General features: G+C 42.3%; 1 long non-coding RNA gene across 1 annotated transcript; it reads right to left on the bottom strand.

Moving 5' to 3' along the window:
- Positions 1–16,445: 16,445 nt before the first annotated feature.
- LOC128845715 (uncharacterized) lies at positions 16,446–22,232 on the bottom strand. Its single transcript, XR_008446711.1, has 2 exons — positions 21,457–22,232; positions 16,446–19,095 (listed from the first exon to the last, which is right to left on the bottom strand). It is a non-coding gene; the product is annotated as an uncharacterized LOC128845715 (long non-coding RNA).
- Positions 22,233–23,307: the final 1,075 nt, after the last annotated feature.

Raw genomic sequence — 23,307 nt, 5'->3', positions numbered from 1 at the left:
CCAATATGTTTGTAAAAAAAAGTGATTCACCAAACAATTTTGAATAGCGGATTCATTTCTAAACACCATGATCAACACATGGACAGTTTCATCTTCAGGAGGAAAAAAAAATGAATAACATGTAAATAAATAAATATATCAGTTGTAATAAATAATTTGGCCAATTATAGTAACAAATATGTTTTGGTGACTAGCAATGAGCTATGGATATTATCAGTGAGAAAATGTAAATCTCTGAGCCTAAAATTCAGTGCTTTTTGATTTCTGCATCATGTCAAGCAGCCAGGCAGCTTGTCCAATCCTCAAGGGCTACTACACCGAGCATATATTCAGAGGAAAAGTTTATAGAGTTTGCATTCTGCATGCTCTCAGATAGAATCTTGTAGAAGGGCATGTGTGAGAGAGTAGAAGCATAATTGTTTTTTATTATTATTCTTCTGGTTGAATGCATTGCTTGAGGAAAGGAGAGAGACACTGTGGGAAAATATGCTTTTGTAACAGAGGATTAATTAAATGTTACTGAGAAGACTATATTATTTAGATCACGACAATCCATGTATTCCTTAAGGAAATAGAAAAGAAGTATGCTCCACCTTTCTCACAAAAAATCCTCCATAGACCAAGTGAGGGTAGATTGTGCTTTATTAATATTAAAGGGTCCTGTGGAGTTTCAAAGGCAGCACTAAGGAAATTCAACCTTGGTGAGATGTGATTCAAGTACTAATTCACCACAGGTCATTTTAACGAGCAAAACCACATCCCCTAAGTTCTGTTGCACTGAGGATTTTTCCATACGATGAATTTCCTTATCTGAAGCCTGTTGAGTCAGCTTATTACACGTGATGTCCACATTCTCAGCTGAAATCGGGGTAGGACTTCCTTGGGGCTCGGCTGATTTACGCTAGTGTGTGTAATGCTCTGTTAGTTGTCTGGGCTGATGACTCCTGAACAGAAAGGTACTGGCACCAACTGCCGGCATCACCTGGCTCTAATGCCTCCTAAACTTGCCCAGGGAGGATCAGGCCAGCATTAGGATGATCCTCTGGTAGCACAGAGCTGAAGTACAGACTCTCATGCCAGCCATCTATGGTGCTGTTGTACAAGGGCAAAGGGGTGTGGCCACATGAAAAGGGGCATGGCTTAGCCGACCCTGTCCTATGCCTATCCTGAGTTGTAATTTCAGCTGCTTGTAGCTTTTTACAGTCACACACACACACACACACACACACACACACCCTCTGTGCTGTTTAGTTTAGCCACACCACTTCCTTCTTCACACAATGCGGCAATGGAAGGCAAATAAGGCCATAGTAAAATGGGCAACAATAAACCTACTGGTAAGTGTTGCTAAGTGACACCACTTAAGCTGTCTGAATATCTCCAGGAGAGAATTTTTAACATTGACGCTGGAATAAAGATGAAAAGGAAATAAATACATTTGCTTAATGCTGAAACAAGCAAACATTTCTAAGATGCCTGTATTGGCATCCGCACCTCGCTACAACGGTGCTAAATATAATCTATGAATATCTAAAACAGGCAAGCTGGTGTTCATGCCTGGTCTGACTCATTTAGGGCCGTCAATGGGACTTGAGGGGGCCCCGCACTTGACAGGTTCAGGAGCTGAACACTAGTTTGCATGAGTGGAGAATTTGCCCTTAGAAGCTCAGCTACCCTGGGGATAGACCTGATATAAGTACCCAGATGCATAGATACGTGGTTAGGTAGTCCCACTGACTTCAGGTGGAGAAGGGACTAGCCCAATGTCTCGGAGATATTTAGGCACCTCATTGAAATCAATGGCAGTTAGGTACCTACATAACTTTGACTTTAAATAAGACAAATATTGGGAGTTATTACAAGCTCCCAAGTCATCCCATTATTAGGCCATTCCAGCATGACTTTGATCAGAATGTCCAATAACCAAAAATTAGTAATGCATTATTAAAACACATCCTTTCCTAAGGATAGAGCCTCTGCTTGCCAGATGCTGGGACTGGAGGACAGGAATGGATCACTCAATAATTGTCCTGTTCTGTTCATTCCCTCTGATGCATCTGGCATTGGCCACTGTTGGGAGACAGGACACTGCGCTAGGTGGATCACTGGTCTGACCCAGTATGGCCATTCTTATGTTTCTTATGTTCCATGATCAGGCTTTTATGGAGCCTGAAGTCAAGGCCCAGTTAGCCACTTCATAGTACTCAGGTTATCCAGACAATTGCATTATAGACTATCCGGTCAATGCTAGTGCTCATTTGCAGCTGTGTTACAATAATAAATGTTCACGGCTCCATTATAGGCTGTAGTTTCCAGGCCTAAGTACTGAAGGATTATTTTCAGTTTGTGCTTTAATGATGCACAAAGATTATCACAGTCCTTTCAGAGCCCTGTGCAGTAATCTGCTTTGGCTTTCTTAAAACCTAAATAACTCTTGTTGAGAATGATTATTTAGTAGCAAACTCGCTTATCCTCTACATTGTGGCTCAGTGGTCTGCAAAATTTTCTTTTTAGAAATACAAACTCATTATGTAACGGCTACAGAGCCTCTGCAGAACTAATTTCTATTTGTTTTTCTCTCTTTCCCCCCCACCCTCCTTTTTACACTTTGCTAGGTCAGTTGAGTACAATAAAATTGCTTTCTGGCTAAGATCGTTTGTACAAGCGCTAGCCTGGAATCAATGTTTCGACTGAGTGAGGCCCTTAAAAATGAAGAGCGACGTAGTGGTTGAAGTTAAGGAGGGAGTGCCATGTACGTATGTACAGAGCCCCTCCTGGAGGAGCGGTCCTAGGGTTTAGACATGGGAGACTGCATTCAATTCCCAGCTGTGGGTTCAATTCACAGACTTCCTGTGACCTTGTGGGTCACTTCATCTCCTTGTGCCTCAGCTCCCCAACTAAAAAATGGGGTGATTTTATACATTCCAAGGCCGGAAGGGACCATTGTGATCATCTAGCTGGACCTGCATTACACAGGCCAGAGAACTGCCCCCAAATAATTCCTAGAGCAGGTCTTTTAGAAAAGACATCCAATCTTGATTTAAAAATTGTCAGTGATGGAGAAAGCACCACGACCCTTGGTAAATTGTTCCAACGGTTAATTACTTTCACTGTTAAATATTGAAGCTTCATCTCCAGTCTGAATGCTCCCTGTGGTGTAAATTGGTAGAAATCTACTGAAGTCAATGAAGTGATCACGATATTCAGCACCTGAGGATCTGATCCTCAGTCTGTCCTTTCTGTTGAGTTTGTCAGCGCTTTGGTGCAGGCGCATGTCTTTGATTGTGCAGTGGGGCACTCACGGATACTTGCGGGGTCTTTAGGCACGACTGTATTCCAAACAGCACAGCTCTGGCTGGCTGTAGCAGGCTGCTGGTGCAAAGGCACCTAATTAGCCCCTGCTCAGCCAGCCCCAATCAGGGGAAATAGATTGGGGCTGGGGAGAAGCCTGGTGCCTGGCCTTTAGAATTGGCTGCACCTGCAGGCCTGAGGATTCAAGGGCTATAAAGGCTGGCTGGCCCCCAGAAGAAGGGGGAAATGGCCAGGCGAAGGTCAGTCTCCAGGCAGAGGGCAGACTCTGTTTAGGAGAAGAGAGTATCAGGCCTGCAAGCTCTGTATATAGCATAACACTGGTGGTGGGAGAACGTTGTGTAAATAAAGCCACGGGTGCTGCATAACTAGAAGACTCTCTGAGCTTTATTAGGGCAGCCAGTGGGCCCCAGGAAGAGGGGCGGGCGGAGGGCTTGTCACACTGGCACACAGAATTTACAATGGGCAAAATAGGCCAACCAAATTTCCTCCCAGAAAGACCTCAAGTCCTGATCCTTCCAGATGTTGTGGCCCTGCTTGGAAATGAGGAGGATCCTCACCTCTCATTGACTTCATTACGAGTCAGATTGGCCCTAGCGACTAGTTAGCCGAGGGGGAGCCCCTTGTTGATAAAAGGAAAAAATATGTAAGAGGTGGAGAAAAAGTGCAGTTCTGGATTTGGGTTTTTCTCCCCTCTCCCAAACAGCCTAACAATAAAATGTATAATTAATTGCTTACTTTGCATTTAGCAATTTTCCATTAGTTCATCTGCCTAAGCGAGGCTGTAATCAAGAATGCATTAGCTAATGCCACAACTCTGTGGGCTAACAGGGGAGAGGCAGGCGGCTAGGCCAGCATTTAGAGAAATGGAGGATCATCAGCCTCCTTGTTTCTGTAATTTCTCTGCAGGAAGCTGCCCCAAATAATATCAGTATCTACCTGAACTGTAGGAGTCAAAATCCATTTGGAGCCAGGGATTTGGGGAATATTATTACAGCTGTAGGTTGGGCAGAAACGTAGTTGAAACTGGTAAGCGTGGTTTCAGTTCTGCACTCAGTGCCTCTTAATATTTTTCTTCATACAATGGACAGTCAACCTGTGGAACTCCTTGCCAGAGGATGTTGTGAAGGCCAAGACTATAACAGGGTTCAAAAAAGAACTAGATAAATTCATGGAGCATAGGTCCATCAATGGCTATTAGCCAGGATGGGCAGGGATGGTGTCCTTAGCCTCTGTTTGCCAGAAGCTGGGAATGGGGCTGGATCACTTGATGTTTACCTGTTATGTTCATTCCCTCTGAAGCACCTGGCATTGGCCACTGTCGGCAGACAGGATACTGGGCTAGATGGACCTTTGGTCTGACCCAGTATGGTTGTACTCATGTTCTTAAGATGAAGGCTAATGCTGAATACCTTTAAAAATCTGGCTCTCGGTCTCCCAGGTATACAATGGGGAAAAAGCACTGCCCTACCTCACTGGGGTTTTGTAAGGATGAATACTTTAAAGGTTGCGAGGTGCTCAGATACTCCTGTAATGGGGTCAGAGAGGTACCATCGATAGCTGGATAGATAAAGTCACAATCTGGCCACACAAACATTCTAAACTAAGGTGAGGGGCCAGTTTGATTAGTACATGGATGGGAGATGTCTATGCACCAAAAGACATGCTGCTATAGGTGACGTGAGTCCCGCTGAGGCAGTTGTAGTGAAGCAATCTCCCAGTGCCGCGCCTCAGATGAAATGGAAATCAAGGTCGTCACCATTTCTAGTTATTAAAGACCTCAAGGCACCCTTGGCAAGAGTGTGTTAGCCCCATTGTATTGGCAAATCACAATGCAGATAAGTATGTTAATTTGTGATGACCTTTAGTTTCAAGTCAGTTGCTTTCTTAAAACTGGTGTGTAGTGTTAATTAGGCCTGCTAAACAGCAAACATGCTTCAACCCAAAGGTGCTGCATTTCAGTGCTGCGTGTAGACGGTGATTCTTACACACCGTTTATAAAATGCTTTGGGATCCTTCTGAAAGACAGGCGTCATATGTATTATCTCTGGGTGTCAGCTGATCAAAGGGAAAATTCTGTGAGGGATACACTCAAAGTGTTAAAATAGCCCTTTTCTGTACATGGTTATGTTTACTTTAGTACATTAGGTGCAAAGAGACAGAAGACCCATAAATATATTGTTGTGGAAAATGCTGGTAAAAACAAGGGCAAAATGGAGTAATTAAACTAATCTAATTGGGACCTGTTTAGACTAAAATTTAGATTCAGACATTTTTCAGACCATCTTGTCTGACCTTCTGCATAACACAGACTATGAAATCTCACCCCGGTGCTCCGGGCTACAGCTGAAGTGCAAAATAACTTCACAAGGACACCTTGGGAAAATACCTATATCTGAGGGACCAGAAAGCCATGTTTGAGGAACATGTTTGGTTGGAAGTGTTTATGGGATAATTCCTTCAGGACATTCTTTCGATTTGTTTTGCTGGGGAGAAGTCTTCGGACTTCTGGGACGTTCTCTAGTCTGGGTACATTCAGGCCACAGACGTGTTCAACGAAAGGAACAAAGGGAAACTGGAGTCCAATGACATCCGGATTCCCAGATAACGGAAGGTGGGGGGAATTCAAACTCTGGTTTAAAAGCAGTTGAGTGAACGGAGGTACACCAACTATGAGTTTGGATCTGTGTGTTTGTGTCTTGTTCCCCCATCCCTAAGGGTTACCTTCATGCCATGCTATTTTCCCTAACTTTTTTCTATCCTTCTCAATTCCTATTTGAGATTGATTCAAATTCATACCTTCATTGTAGGCAGGAGGAAGAAGGTGAGCAGCTCTGTGTATGGGAACCAGTGGGAAGAGACCAGTACAATCCCACTGTGAAACATTCTTACCCTTTACTGGAGAATACAGAACTGGAACCTAGGAGCTGAATGACCTGTTTATCTTTGCTGCTTAAAGTGCATCAGCAAATGAAGCATCAATCACAGAGAGAAGTGTCTTCCTTTCCTCTTCCTTCTCTTTCCCCTCTTCCCAGGTGCTTCTTAGGTTTCTTTAAAAGCAGGATTCACCTAAACCAATTAAATTACCGAGATGACACTCAACATCTAGCAGGTTCTTTAACCAAAAAGAAGGCCATTTGTGATTTTTAAACCAAAGAGACTCTCTTTGAATTCAAAAGCAAGAGAAAGGGCATCATTTAGAATGAATGTCGATTTGATTTTCAGAGATGTTAAGCTAACTGATTCCCCTCCCCCTCCCGGTGTGTTTTTAATAAACTTTAACAAGTCATCTGCTTTGTTCATCTGCTCACAGGAGCAAGTGTAAGTCACTTTGCAAGGAAAACCAACCTGAAAGATAAGTGATGGTGTGACAGAAAAGAGGCGATAAATAGCATCTTCAGAGATCCACCTTCTAAATAATTTCAGCATAAAATAAGAGTGCATTACAAGATGGCAAAATGTTTCCATAGGCCACAGCTGGTCTGGTGAAATTGGGTATGGTTGTGACAAATCCTGGGTTGAAATGCCAAGGAACCTATGGAGGAGGTGATAAAATTATAGGGCCTTTAAATGTTTTGGTCTAGTGTAAGGGTGCGAGCCTGGGATTTAGGAAAGCTGGGTTCAAAACCTTGCTCTGCCACCAATCCCTGTAGCAAACCCCGTTGCCTACTCTGTCCCCATATCTACTCTGGCGACATCATCAGCCACACCATCAAGGGCTCATTCACCTGCACATCTACTAATGTGATATATGCCATCATGTGCCAGCAATGCGCCTCTGACATGTACATTGGCCAAACCGGACAGTCCCTCCGCAAAAGAATAAATGGACACAAATTGGTCATCAGGAATGGTAACATACAAAAGCCAGCAAGTGAACACTTCAATCTCCCTGGTCATTCTATTACAGATTTAAAAGTCACTATCATTGAACAAAAAAACTTCTGAAACAGACTTCAAAGAGAAACAGCAGAACTAAAATTCATTTGCAAATTTACCACCATTAATCTGGGCTTGAATAGGGACTGGGAGCGGCTGGCTCATTACAGAAGCAGCTTTTCCTCTCCTGGAATTGACAGCTCCTCATCTATTATTGGGAGTGGACTACATCCACCCTGATTGAATTGGCCCTGTCAACACTGGTTCTCCACTGTAACTCCCTGCTCTCCATGTGTCAGTATATAATGCCTGTATCTGTAACTTTCACTCTATGCATCTGAAGAAGTGAGGTTTTTACCCACGGAAGCTTATGCCCAAATAAATCTGTTAGTCTTTAAGGTGCCACCAGACTCCTTGTTGTTTTTGTAGATACAGACGAACACGGCTACCCCCTGATACTTGACACAAACTTTCTGTGTGATTCGGGGCAAGCGATTTTGTTTCCTTGGGTATGTCTACACTGCATTATAAATCTGGTGATGTGGGTCCTGGGCTTATGGACGCAGTGTTTCCAAACCTGTGCTTTAGCCTCCAAACTGCATTGTACACCTGGGTTTACAATTGCTGGACCCAGGTCTCACAGCTATGCTAATGCATCCATACTACATTGTGCAAACCTTATGACTTAAGCGGTGTCCACACTGCAAAATGACAGGGCTTGGACCCGAGGGACAGTGGAACTTGGGCTCTAACACCCTCCACCCAGCAGGATCCTAAAAGGGCCCCGAGTGCTTGCTGATCTAAGTCAGACTGAGTTGTGTGGACGGAAGGGGGGCTTGGGCTAAAACCTGAGCTAAAACCTGGGCTAAGTGCTCAGTGTAGACATACAATCCGTGCCTCAGGTTCCCACCTGTAAAATAGGGATATTTTACCTACCTCACAGGGGTGTGGTGAGGATAAATACATTATAAATGGTGAGGTGCTCAGATGCTACAATAGTGGAGGCCACAGAATTACAGACCTAGGATAGAAACCCGTAAAGAAGAGTGGTCCAGATTCTGAGCAGGTGTAAATCAGCATACTGCTTTGAAATCAATAGTGCTATGCTGATTCACTCCAGCTAGGGATCTTACCCCATGTCCCCTGTGGAGGGTGTTGCTAGCCATTTGAAATCTGCACACGCAGGCTGGCTGCAACAAACCCATAATCCGCCAATGGTGACTTGGTCAAATTCCACAACTTCACAGCTTACACAGTGGGCCCAGTAAAACAACAGCGTCCAGTAGTAAAGGCCAGACGAAGAATAACCTGAGCAGCCCTGAGTGGTGAAAGAACAGATTAAGGACTATTTAGAAAAGCTGGACATGCACAAGTCCATGGAGCCAAAAGAAATCTGATGAGATTCAACAAGGACAAGAGCAGAGTCCTGCACTTAGGAGGGAAGAATCCCATGCACTGCTACAGGCTGGGGACCGACTGGCTAAATGGCAGTTCTACAGAAAAGAACCTGGGGATTACAGTGGACGAGAAGCTGGATATGAGTCAGCAGTGTGCCCTTGTTGCCAAGAAGGCTAACGGCATATTGGGCTGCATTAGTAGGAGTATTGCCAGCAGATCGAGGGAAGTGATTATTCCCCTCTATTCGGCACTGGTGAGGTCACATCTGGAGTATTGCGTTCAGTTTTGGGCCCCCCACTACAGAAGGGATGTGGACAAATTGGAGACAGTCCAGGAGAGAGCAATGAAAATGATTAGGGGGCTGGGCCACATGACATATGAGGAGAGGCTGAGGGAACTGGGGTTATTTAGTCTGCAGAAGAGAAGAGTGAGGGGGGATTTGACAGCAGCCTTCAGCTACCTGAAGGGGGGTTCCAAAGAGGATAAAGCTCGGCTGTTCTCAGCGGTGGCAGATGACAGAAAAAGGAGCAGTGGTCTCTAGTTGCAGTGAGGGAGGTCCAGGTTGGATATTAGGAAACACTATTTCACTAGGAGGGTGGTGAAGCACTGGAATGCGTTACCTAGGGAGGTGGTGGAATCTACATCCTTAAAGGTTTTTAAGACCCGGCTGGGATGATTTAGTTGGTGTTGGTCCTGCTTTGAACAGTGGATTGGACTGGATGACCTCCTGAGGCCTCTTCCAACCCTAATCTTCCATGATTCCATGAACAATTCCCCCACCCCAACAATTATCCTAAGAACTGGTCCAAGGAGTGGGGATAGTCTAGTGGATTTGGCCCAGGACAAAAATTCTGGGGGATTCTGTTCCTGGCTATGCCATAGACTTTCTGTGGGATCGTGAACAAGCCATTTAACAATTCGTCACTTCCATTCCCTGCCTATGAGCAGGGCAAATTAATGCTGCCCCATCTTTATGAAGCACTTTTTAGATTGTGGTACTTAGCCCATTCCATTCATAGCCCCTTCCATACGGATCTCAACGTTGGCTATAGGAACTTGAAAATGATAATGATCATATCCTGTGACATATACGGTGCTCGGTTGCCTTAATGCCTGGCCTTGTTTTCAAAATATCGAGCGCTCCCTGCATGACACTCTGGATAGCGGTCACTTTTGCCTTTCTCTAAAGGCAGTCCTGAACACGTCTCTGTCTTTTCAAAAGTCTATTTTGGAGCCAAGGCTCAGCGAATGAGGCTCCTGCCTAGTTATTTATTGAAAGGTCTATTGAAATCCTTTAAAATTTTTAAATGCATGCTCTTCTTAGAATCGGAAGATGAAAAGAAAACAATCATTTATTAAATAGAACACTCCATAGGTAAGTTTTGCATTGGCCTAGCTCTGCTCCCACTGAAGGCAGTTGTAAAAATCATATGGACTTCAAAGGGAGCAAAAGTTACAAGGCAATATTATTATTTAGTAGTATCACCGAAATGTTCTGCCCTCATATATCATTAATACGTCACTTACCAGAAAGAGAGTGTACCTGACTGGCAAATGTTACTATGGAATATAGACAGGGTGATGATGCTTACAACGATAGTAGTACCTTGCTTTTCATCAGAAGATCTCATGGCACTTCACAAAGGAGATTGGCTTCATTCTCTCCATTTTATAGGTGGTGAAAACTGAGGCACAAGGTCACTGGTTGAGCTGGGAAGAGAATCCAGGTTTTCCAAGTCCTAGGGCGCTATCAGCTAGGTCACACTTCCTGGTGAGGTGCGCACATTCTTTTTCTCCAGGAGCTATAACTTCCCAGTAAATAAATATATGTGTAGGATTAAGGCTCACTGAAAATCAGCAGATAATAAAAAGTTGTAAAACACTTACTTATTGTGCTTGGTGCATGCTTTCAAAGTCTGACATTTTGCAAAGTGCTTAATGTTTCTGTGTATTGCTTTAACTGCCCAAAGAGGGCACATAATGTCACAACATTTGACATATAGATAGATTTTGACAATATCGACAATACTGTAGACCATAAAAATGACATATTTTAAGGGTAATTGTAGGAAAGTACCTTCAGAACAGCTCAACACCTGACAGATCTTGAATCAAGAAGCTACAAAGATGTTTCCAGTCCCCTACTCTTGAGCTGCACAAAGCACTGAAAGGTTGTTCCCAAAATTTCAATTTTTATTTGCAGGGAACAGCATTTTAAGCTTCCTACCCCCCACCCCAATCCACTGTCAATCGATAAAGTAACTGATAATATCTCCCACTGATTAGTATAACTGAAAATAAAATATATAGATAGGAAAGCCAAGGTAACAAAAGAAATGCACCAAAAAAAATTCTAGGTCAGAGTTAAGGCTGTTTATTGTGATGAAATATGTATGGGAGAAGCTCTGAAATTTCCAAAACTAAGAGCCTAAAGTTAGGTTTTTAAATCCATATGTAGGCACCTATGTCAGTGGCTTGATTTTCAAAAATGCTGAGCACCCAGCAGCTCCAACGGTTAGCTATCCATTTGTTAATTACACAATTCTATGCTGCAGGTAGGGACAGAGGGCTAAATTCTGCTATTGTTGATGCAGATGCAGCCTTGTTAAGATCAATGGATGGGTTGGATGCCTGGGTATGTGCAGGGACATAGTTTGGCTCTATGTGGAGAGTGGTTTACTGATGCTAAGAAGTGCGAAAAACAAGGGGGAAAAACAAAGTCATAATTTATGTTTCATAGCAGAAAGCCATATACACACCAGATGGCTTACTGAACACAGCTTAGCTGTTTGCTCATTAGCTGAGAGACAAACTTCCAGGATACTCTATGCTCGTAGGTTTTTGTTTTGTTTTTTTTTAAACTCTTAAATCATTGCATTGGCAGAGCATTTTCCAGCCTTCCATCTTTACAAATGGAAGATGTTGGGCTAATTTCATCCCAGGTGCAACTCTGTGGAAGACGATGGAGTAATACCATGGCTATAAACTAGTCTGGTGTCAAATTATCTCCGGTCGCACAGAATAGAAGTGGTCTCAAGACATCCTGATTTCAAACACCCCAAAGCACGATTTGTTCTGAGGTTTGGCTTTAGCGTTTGGCTCCGAGCTTTTGGTTCAGCCTGTTATAAAGTTAAGAGCTATTTGCATAATTCAGATCCAGATTCAGCTGCCAAAATTCAAGGTTGATTAAGTCTTGGTTTTCGGTTGAGCTCTCCCATAGACGCAGTCTCTAAATACCAGAATAGAAATGGCCTACTATGAAGCTTGGTACCAGTTAAGGCTTTGATCATGTGAAATCTTATACACGTTTAACTTTACTCATGTATTTACTCCATTGGTAATAGGAAGGTGAAAGAAAATCCATTTCTCTGCTGAAATGTAAAGCAAAGAAAGAAAGAAAAAAGAAAGAAAGAAGCTGTTTAGAAATAGATTATTTATTTCAATAAACTAAAGGAATAAAACATTGTATTTTTCCTACTCATGAGCTCTTTAAAAAAAATCTGCACTCATTTTCTATCTCTGTATCATTAGCCCTTTCATAATCAAATAGAGTAGCTTGAAAGTTGAACTGTTCTGGGTTTGTAATTGCTGTTGAAATAAATGGAAAGAGGGACTGAGGAGGAATGATACTATGTGCTCTACCTCTATTCAGCCAATACAACAGGACTGACATGCTGAAAGGTGGAAGACAAGTATAGAAATTTGCACTGCATCACCATGTTCCCAACTGTATCAGTACAGCACTGAACTCTGTGTGAGCAGCAGTAGGAGAACATCTGCCCCAGAATTGATTCATATCCCTTACAACACTCATTGTTGTTCCCTTAGGTTTCAGTAATATGGTTGTCCAGGTGAAAAACTAGTCAATATTTTCCATTAAATGAAATACAGAGGATACACTCAGTGGCTTGATACACAGCTGGGTTCATCCAAGCCTGGTCATCTCTGGCAGCCACTAACAGGGTCTGATTTATAGATATGCTGATGCTGCCACAACCTAGGGAAGGCAAGGGTCCCGCTTTGGTCCTAACTGCTGGACTGGGGACTCTGCTAATTGAACAAATGCTAGTAGAGAGTCTGGCCTCTCCTTGATAGAAAGAGCACCTTGGCCTAAGTGGATTAAAAACATGACTCCATCATTAATATCAGCTCTGGTCTCCAATAGGAATTTTATTCCCGTTGAATTAATTTTATGCAAGTGAACATTATCAGACTGATTGAAGTCCTCTATCTCCATGCCTATGTATTCAAAGGACAGGTATTGCACATGCAATGGCAGCAAAAGCTCACCTTATACTACCCCATCTGTCATGGAATCACAGTGCTAAACAGGAGGCATTTATGAAGCAAAGCTGTCAACACTAACAAAGAGGCTTCTACACAGCTTGAGTTCCAGCTTCATCTGCCTTTGTTTACCAGGAAATATACTCTGCCTCGAAGTCTACACAGCACACACAGACATCTAGTGGATGAATAATATAACTTCAAGTACATATTGTTACACCATCAATGTGCCTCAGTCTTAGGGTATGGCCATTAGAACTTCTCTGAATATTTATATTTGCTACACATTCACCCATGTCCTCTGCCCGCTATTTCAATGTTTTTGTTATTTGTAATTATTCACTGAATAGTTCAGAAGGTGAATGTTTCGTCTGTGGACTGTTTGTAAAATGAAAGGGGTTCTGTAGAACAATCAGTGTTAATGCTGAATCTTGAATACGCCGATGACATATCTTCGTTGGCTCAGTTTGGTGAATTGCTGCAGCTGATGGCCGAACTGGGCAGGCAAGAAGCAGTTCACATTGGTCTGGTTACTAAGGCAGATTAAACTAAGTTCCCAGGCATTACCTTCAAACAGACTCTAGGTCCAGATTACATCCAACTCAGTATTAACCTGTCTGGATGGGACACTGAGCAAGTAGCAGCTGCCTAATATTTGGGTATAATGCATCTCTCTACTGAGCAGAAGAAGATTGTTAGGGCCTTGCAGTTGGTTTTTCATTGCAGGAGAAATCTACGACACAGCAACTGGGTATTTTGTCAGTGTCACTTGCTTTATTTCCACTATAAACACCAGTCCAAATCGCAGGCAGGCAACACTTCTTTCCAAAATCCCAGCTCAAACAGCTCCAACAGGAAGGAACTTCGCCCCAACAACTGACTCTAGTTAGTGAGATTAATGCAAAGAGCCAACTCAAGCTGTGTGCAACAGCTCCCCACCACGTAACCCATACCACAAAGCTAACAACGATGCGGCATTTCTTCCAAAGCGATATGCTGCTTGCATGCCAAGAAAAAAACGTGCAAAACTATGTAACAGCGCCACCTGGTGACTCTAGCTGTAACAAGCACTCAGTGTTGGCATTTCCTAAGATCTGAATACTTGACTTTGTAACCTTAATAAACTTCTTTTAACAGAAGGTTGTTTGTATGTAATATGAGTAATGTTGCTGAATGACACCATGATTTGTTGCCTCTGTTGTTTCCTATCAGAATGCAACATGACCATTCTCAAGATGCATCAGGTCATGAGACCTCTGAGACAACGGGGTCAGGGAAGGGACATGCAGTTCCATATGATGCCGATCCTGGCACAAAATCAGGGCTTTCCCAGATTTAGTTGCATCAGTAGGAATGGGTTCAGTGAATGTGCTGCTTACAAACGTGCAGGGCTTCTCTTGCTCAAGGGAGTACAAGCCTCTTTAAGAGCTTTTACGGACTGCAGCCCTGAAGTAAAATGCATTCATTCAGCCCTACTTCTGGTTCATTGCATTCTACATCAGTCACCGAGATACAGTGGGAAAGTAGCCAAGCAAGAAAGAGTCACCTCTTTTAAAAGGTTGGGCACCATTTATAAAGGCGCACTCCGGAGTCACTCCTGCATGCATCTAGGTTTCATACTGGGTGCGATCCCAGTGAAGTTATCCTAGTGTAACATTGGAGTAACAAAGGGGTTTAATCAGGCCTTCAGGCTTTACTCCTTGCTTGCATCTCCATTTGGTGTGGTGTGTGTGTGTGTGTGTGTGTGAATTCACACGGTGACTAAAATATTAACCCAGCTAGCTACAGACCAGTGGATATGAGGGCAGAAATGAGCGAGCGCTCCATATCTGGTACATTGATCTTATAGGACTTTATTTTATGCAGGGGATTATGGGCTAGAATTCTGAGAAGGGTTGACAGAGAAGAGTGCATGTTCTGCAAAGTCTGTACCCAACGGGTAGAAGCAGCAGATCTCAGAATTTCCTTGCTCTTGTAGATCGAGTCTTTTTCCTGTTGTTTCTGAAGCTTGAATCAGACCCTACACACATACCACCACAAAGGATTTATCATAAATAGCTGGGATGGAACTGGCCTGGTAACCGCTTTGGGCATTTCAGCCTTCGTAACATTCTCCATTACAATAACATTCTTAAACTCTCCTCTTTATGTCAACGGCTCATTGCTGTCCCTTGTGTTACTTTGCTTTTGTCAGCGCATGTTATATTGTAAAATGCGTAACCCATGCAGGTCATAGATGACTGTTACTTAAACAACTAATTAACGCACAAAAGGAATATTGCATACAATCCTGGTCCATTTCTTTAACGAGGCTCTCACTGGGCTCTGCACGAACTATAGACAAAGCATGCTAAGAATATTGCAACCCCAACCCTGACTGGACTATGAGCTGGCCAGGTAATTCCTATCTCTTCTCGGTGTCTCACCCCACCACACCCACTTTTCAGGGTGTCTAGCACTATTGGAGTCCAAGCACCGGCATCCTGGCTAACTCCCCTGAACAAGGTAAGAGGAAGAGCTCTCTGCACCTTATCCCCACGCCCTTGCCCCTCAAACTGAGGAGAGGCAAATATTGCAGTGCCTTTATTAGATTGTAGGCAGCTAGGTCTGCATCCTCAGTTCATGGGACCTTTAAGTCCAGTTCAGCCCAAGGGACATGGGGACCAGGTTGACTCTCCCAGATGTTTAGGAAGCTTTGGTTAAAGATAGAAAAACTGGTTATTATTTTTCTTCACCCATGTTGGAAGATGAGGTCCCTATTAACTTCAGTGGGTATCTGTGGGTATTAGGCTAATAAAAACAACCTAAACCAGATAAATCCTGCTGCCACAGAAAAGTTTAGTGGTTCAGCACTATTTAGCCTCCTATAACTACAATATATGAGCACAACTCACGTTAGTGCAGGTCCCTCTAAAAATTGTGCTTCTATTTCTCTGCAGTAATCCCATAGCTGCCATGAATAAGGGATGTAAGTCTACCATGCAGATTCTGTCAAACAGAGAGAACATCTACCCCTAGCACTTTGATCGATAATATTCATTAGTATCCTACACGGTCCTAGGAAGTTGTCGCTTTGTTTTTCATCTGGTTTTGTTTAAGTGTATTTGAGTGCATGGGATGTTTTGCTTGTCTCATCAATATGTTTTTTCCCCCCACCAACTGTGTGCTATAAAGCTGCCATCTGTATCTGAAATATGTACCAAGGACTCTGGGGTTTTTCTCCCTGGAGAATTCTATTCTGTATGAAACCCTGAATAAAATTCACATGGGTTTTTTCCAAAGAAAAATTAAAAAAAGGAAAATGACTTTTGCAGTGTAGAGTGCATCAGATGTAGCCATCCCTTGGAGCGTTCTATCACCTGCACTGTGATTTTGCTACAACGATAGTAATACTTTGCACTTATATTGTATCTTTCATCCAGCTGTTGTGAGAGGCTACCGGTGTGGTGCTTCTGCTTTCTCCTGTTGATATCACTCGGCTGCGTGCGTGTGTTCCCTCTGTGTGCTGCCCCAGCTCTGCGCAGATAGCTGACACAGCAGACCCGACGAGAATCCCCAATAACCACAGAGTCTACTAAGATACAAAGGCACCTCGGCCAGGTTTATTGCGATCTCGGACACAATTGCAGTTCCCCGTAGATTACTTAGTCTACCGGGCATACTACTAATAGATGCCTCTTGGCAAGGACCCGGCTCAGTGGCGGGACTTTCCACTGCCCCCGTGGCCGGACAAAGACACCACCCCAGGGACACATTCTTATACACAGGTACAAACAAGTTACACATCACTCCTGACGTATTGAGGTGCAACCCCTCTACATAGCAAGGTACAACCCCTCTACGTAATAAGGTGCCGCCTCTCACCTTGTACCTGTTGGTTCGATCAAAACAACTCTATCCATCATTTTCCCCTTTTGCCCCTGTCATTGGGATGGGTCGGCCTGTTCCATGTTATCTGTGGAATGTTCCAGTATAGTGTGTCTTGGTACCATGTTTATACTGTAACTATGCTAAATGAATATGTATTTCTGCAACATCAGCCCTTTCCTTGCCAACTTCTGTGAGCAGGGCCTGCCTCTTGCTCACAGCTTAACTTTGCTTCATATTAGCAAAGTCTTGACCATTACTTTAGTTTGGTTCAGGCCTCATACTGGGCCTTCATTAGGCCTTTACTTACTACATTGCCTTCACTTACTACATTCCCCCACTTTTTGTCTTTTTAAGGGGAGGACGTTTACTCATCGTCCCGGAAAAGCATAATGCATGGACTAAAGATAACCCAGTGGGCTAAACACTGTTAGGTGGTTACTTTATTTTACTATCCATACACTTATGCTCCATCCGTCTGTTTAGTCTGCACATTCCCTCGTACGACTGGCAGACAGATTTTATTATCCAATTATTTTTTAGTCCCTTATGGTGGGCCTGGGAATGTTAGGCCCGGGACCATGACTGAGGAATGTAGTATTATGATTGAGCCTTAGAGGCACTCCCAAATAATTAATATATATCAATTATATGGATATGGCTTATATATTTGGAGTGTGTATGGGCATATATGTATAGTATGTATGTGTACATATGACACCACCTTATATCTAAGCATAACCATGTTTTACCAGTCCGGTGTTGTACTCTGTCCCTTTTACTTTGGTGACACAGATAGAAACGCACTCTTATTAGGGCAATTCTAGTTATCACCTGTCTCATCAGTAGTAGTAGGCTGAGTGTTTTGAAATACTGGATAGGGATTGTGATGGTGTGTCTTACAGTGCTATGTATATGAGAAGAAAAACAGAAATTTGGAGTAGTGACACTACCTCTGAGGCATTTATATAGAAATATATTGTACTTAGTTACTACCCAGTACTGTCCATTCATGTTATAGGTTACTCTTACTGCTAGTTGTCACCCTCTGGTGAGCTTTACTGCGCAGGAAATAGAAGTGGCCAGCTTCTCTGTTCCATTGGTTGCATGGCTCTGCGATACACCAGTAGTTGACATAGATCCAGTTGTTCCTTATGGATGCTGTCTTCCAGATAACCTACTGAATGGACAGTAACCAATTGATCAAATATTGCTGTGTCAGGATGTAGTATTGGTACTCAGACACTGAACAAGATTGTTTTGAATAACATGTGCCTCAGTTAGGATGCAGTGTCAGTGACCCAAATTATGACTGGTACTAACAGGCAATTTGTTTACCCAATTTGTAGTTACTGTGTAACCTTTTGTTTGTTTACCACTTTGTTTTTTTCTTGCCTTCACGTTGTTTGCTGCCATTTGTTTGTTGATTTTTACATGTGTGTTGGTTAAACAGTTTAGCAAGGTTATGCACATTGTAAATGTTGTACAGCAATAATACAGTACAGCAATAAGACAACAATACAGCAATACAGCAATAATACAGTTGTTTTTACATAGTAACCAAGTTGAAATTAAATGATGGCTTATCCTGGTCCAGCTAGTGGTTTTTAGCTGATTGTTAACTTAATTGTCCATATATGGTAGATAGGGGTGTATTTGACCAGTCTCTTATTTATAAAGCACTTCATTTTTCTGTTCTTGATGCTTGGCAGTTTCTTCACTGTATACTGATGATATCTGGTTTCTTCAGGGTGTGATATTTTTTGGTGTCTTTGGTCTGTGGGATGCAACTTAAACAGCTAGTTAGTTAACATAATAAAGGATTTTTGTTTCTTTCTTTTTTGTTTTTGTTTTCAGTAACTTAAACTTAATACATAGTTTAACTTAGTTTGTTTACAATGTAATAAGAACAATGTAATAGGGACCAAGCCTTTTGTAACACAAGCTATACTTTTGCAATTGTTGTTGTATAGACATTCATTGTCATTTGAAGTGCATTACTAATATTTTTATACGAAATGTAATACTTAACGGCTAAAATAAATGCTCACAATCTTCCATGAGAAGGTGTATTGCTTTCCTTTGCTGAACAATTTGTTTCAGCAAAGGAGTTAGAATTTTTACCAAGCTTTTTAGAGTTAATTTGCTTGTGATACTAATTTCACTTTTGTTAACTGTTTAGAAGCACAACTTTAACAACCACTGCTTCTCATTAACATAACATAACAAAAGAAAAGCATAAAAAATTAAACCAACTATAAAATTAAACCAAAATAAATTTTAAATACAGTACTTTGAGGGTATTTGAGGCTATACTTTCATGATGCTTTGCTATGTTTGGGAGCCAAAGGTGGAAACCTGTTGAAAACATGGAAACCTGTTGAAATTGTTTGGTTAGCTTTATGCATAAATTGTTATTTTAAAACCTTTTGGTTATGACATTCTTATAACTATATTTAAAAGTGCAAACAAGTTTATAAAAAGCCCAAAAAAGAAATTAACATTTTGTTAATGTTACTTTTACCTTAATGTTGAGGTTTCCCCTTACATTTTTTTCTTTGAATAACAAATAAAAAAAAAAAATCTTAAAAAACAAAACAAAATTGTGATTGATAAGACAATATTTTTTGTTTGCAATTGTATTATTTGTTGAGGCAGAAATATATGGAAATATATGTACATATATTTGTAACTGAAACCTTTTTGAACTTTGCACAAAAAAATGGTGCTAATAATGATTATACCCCAACCATGATCTTAAACTAGTGTGGTACCACAGATATATAAATTTTTAAAAGGGTATAAAATTGACTTTTGTTGCAACAAAATAAAAATAATAGTCACGTGACACACAACATACAGCACAAAACAACACACATGACATACAGGACAAACTTACAATTAACAACAAATGGCGCCAGAATTCTATTTATAACTATACAAAGTAAGGCAAACAAAAATAAAAAGGGTTATATTTGAATAAACAAATTATTACCTTATGTAAAACTTGTTACATAAATTGTTAAAAATATATTAATATTTGCCAAATGTATTGTATTAATTTGGCAACAAGAAATTTTGCATTACTTTATATTTAACATTATTTTAAAACTCTGCTATATGAAAATAATAAAAGCCCATGTTTCAAATATTAGTAAGTGGTTAGGATTAGAAGCAGAGTGTGCATTTCTGTTGCTTGGCAACCATATCTTCAAGAAAGTTAGGAATAATTCCAGCTGTTGCATTCCTGAAGGGTTAAAATACTTAATTTACTGGGATTTATTTAAAGTTTTCTTTTTGTTTCTTGTTTTATTCTGTTTTCAATTGCTTTATATTTTGGAGGTTTCTGTAAAAACTATAACTTTTAGCTTTTAAAACAAAAAGAGAGCAGAATTGAGGAGAGATGGGGGAGAGAGGGTGGGGTGAAGAGCAACCTAGGAAGGTAGTGAGACCTGAGCCAAGAGAGATTAACTCTATCAAGATATTTGAAAGTACAGGCAGCAGCAGCAAATTTAGCAAACTAAGAAAGCATATAAAGGACAAACCTTAACTGGTATGTAAAAATATTTGAGAAAGAATATTCTATTTTCAGATATGAGCGTAGAGTGTGGTTCCATGGGTCAAAGCAGTTGGGAACCTGCACAGTTAGGAACCGCACCCCTGTTTTTTATCCTGGCTTTGAGAGGAGAATGGGGGTAGTTACCTGATCTTGTAAAACTTGAATTTGTTCCCCCAATGTCTGTTGCTTTTGTGTGCATGCCAAATGGATGGCAGGAGTGCCCTTTTTTGGTGCAGTTAACTGGTTTTGGGCAGCTCCATGTGTTATTGCATCAATTCTAGGTGTTAACCCATTTAATTTTGGTTTTTTACTTTGAAATGCTTTTTTATTCACTCCCCTGCAATTGAGTCGCAGCTCCTGTCTCCTAATGTGCTCTGTGAACTGTTCTATATTTTCCTTCATCTGATTTACCAATTCTGTGAAAGTATTATGTGCTACTCTTTCCTTCTGTGCACTTACTTGTCCCGTTCTGACAGGCACCAGTCTAGGTCTCAGTTTAGGTTTAACTGGAACCTGGCTTTTATCATACGGTGGTGGTTGCAATGCAGTGGACCCTGTTTCATCTTTTAATTTTACTAGGGCCACGTTTTTCCACTTCTGTCCCCATTCTTCAGGCACAGGGTAGCTACCTGAAGCCTGATGTTTATGACCAATATTTATTACAGGGGACGGCACTTTTTGCTTCTGCAGGTTTTCTACAGTTGTTTCCAATTTTTTATTTTCCTGCTTTACTTGCTCGAGCATATCATGAGTTTGGACCGCCTGTTGCTCTGCTAACAGAGCTTGGGCTTTCCAGTGCTTGACTGCCTGGGTTACTTCTTCTACTTCTCCTGTTTTTTCTGTTACTTGTTTGGCCAGCATTCCAGCATGCTGTCTGAGCCGTCTCACTGCCAGAGACATGAGTTGCAAAATTCTTGCTTTTTTACTCTTATTACTGTTTCTCAGAGCTTCGGTTTCTACCATCGCTCTACATAAGCCAGTCCATGTTTCCCCACTCTCTTTTTTAAATTCATATGGACCCCCCTTACTGGCAATCCAGCGGGTCCAACAATCATCAAACTCCGTGGGGATCATGAGGGAGGGGATAAGGGGGTTCCCTAGCTTGAGGTTTACTGCCATGTTAGATCGCGATTCCTACCACGGCAGTTTTGCTTACTCACCAGATCAGCGGTCGGGGTCACCAGTGTTGTGAGAGGCTACCGGTGTGGTGCTTCTGCTTTCTCCTGTTGATATCACTCGGCTGCGTGCGTGTGTTCCCTCTGTGTGCTGCCCCAGCTCTGCGCAGATAGCTGACACAGCAGACCCGACGAGAATCCCCAATAACCACAGAGTCTACTAAGATACAAAGGCACCTCGGCCAGGTTTATTGCGATCTCGGACACAATTGCAGTTCCCCGTAGATTACTTAGTCTACCGGGCATACTACTAATAGATGCCTCTTGGCAAGGACCCGGCTCAGTGGCGGGACGTTCCACTGCCCCCGTGGCCGGACAAAGACACCACCCCAGGGACACATTCTTATACACAGGTACAAACAAGTTACACATCACTCCTGACGTATTGAAGTGCAACCCCTCTACATAGCAAGGTACAACCCCTCTACGTAATAAGGTGCTGCCTCTCACCTTGTACCTGTTGGTTCGATCAAAACAACTCTATCCATCATTTTCCCCTTTTGCCCCTGTCATTGGGATGGGTCGGCCTGTTCCATGTTATCTGTGGAATGTTCCAGTATAGTGTGTCTTGGTACCATGTTTATACTGTAACTATGTTAAATGAATATGTATTTCTGCAACATCAGCCCTTTCCTTGCCAACTTCTGTGAGCAGGGCCTGCCTCTTGCTCACAGCTTAACTTTGCTTCATATTAGCAAAGTCTTGACCATTACTTTAGTTTGGTTCAGGCCTCATACTGGGCCTTCATTAGGCCTTTACTTACTACACCAGCTACTATGCTACAAATGTTAATGCAGCTCCACAACACTATAGTTGTTATGTGTGGCTCTTATGCCCATTTTACAGTTGGGTAAAAAGAAGCACAGAGCAGTTAGACTCAGGTCCTCACATACTTTTGAGAATCTGGGCCTTCACGATTCAAACACTGAGTCAGCTGATGGTAGAACCCAGGGGTCATCCTCCCTTAGTCCCTCTTAGTTTGACCACCAGACCACAGTCCTACTAAGAAACCCAGTTGATTATTATTGTTATTAACTGGATTACAATACTACCCAGCAGCCCAAGTCAGGATCAATGCTTGGCACTGTATAAACCAGTGTTTCTCAAACTGGGGTCGCCGCTTGTGTAGGGAAAGCCCCTGGTGGGCCAGGCTGGTTTGTTTACTTGCCGCGTCCGCAGGTTCGGCCGATCGCGGCTCCCACTGGCATAGGTTTGTCGCTGCAGGCCAATGAGGGCTGCTGAAAGCGGCAGCCAGTAAGTTCCTCAGCCCCTCGCCGCTTCCAGCAGCTCCCATTGGCTTGGAGCAGCGAACCGCAGCCAGTGGGAGCCGCGATCGGCCAGACCTACGGATGGGGCAGGTAAACAAACCGGCCTGGCCCGCCAGGGGCTTTCCCTACACAAGCCGCGACCCCAGTTTGAGAAACACTGGTATAAACATATATTAAAGACAGCCAGAGCCTCAAAAAGTTTCCAGTCTAAATTTCTCCTTCTTCCTGAAGATTTGGGGTATTGCCTATGTTTCAGAAAGCAGAGACTGGAGGATGTATTAACAGGATTTCCTCTTACCAAATGTGTAGCTAGGGACAGAATGTTAAACACATAGTTGTGGCAGGTTATGATATTTGCATCTATTTAAATATCAATTATTTGAGATAAACCCCACTAAGCAAAAATCCAACTACTTGTTAATGGGGATCTGCAATCATCCCCGGGTGCCCTGAGGGGAGCTTATACCTGGGTCAGAAAGCAGCAAGCTGTGGTACTGTGGAAATGAATCGCTGATGATGAATTAAATGAAAGGCTCAAAAACAACAAGGAGTCTGGTGGCACCTTAAA

The sequence above is a fragment of the Malaclemys terrapin genome, chromosome 11 (genome assembly GCF_027887155.1).
Source record: "Malaclemys terrapin pileata isolate rMalTer1 chromosome 11, rMalTer1.hap1, whole genome shotgun sequence".
Lineage (NCBI taxonomy): Eukaryota > Metazoa > Chordata > Testudines > Emydidae > Malaclemys > Malaclemys terrapin.
This window is presented reverse-complemented; position numbering and strand designations above follow the sequence as displayed.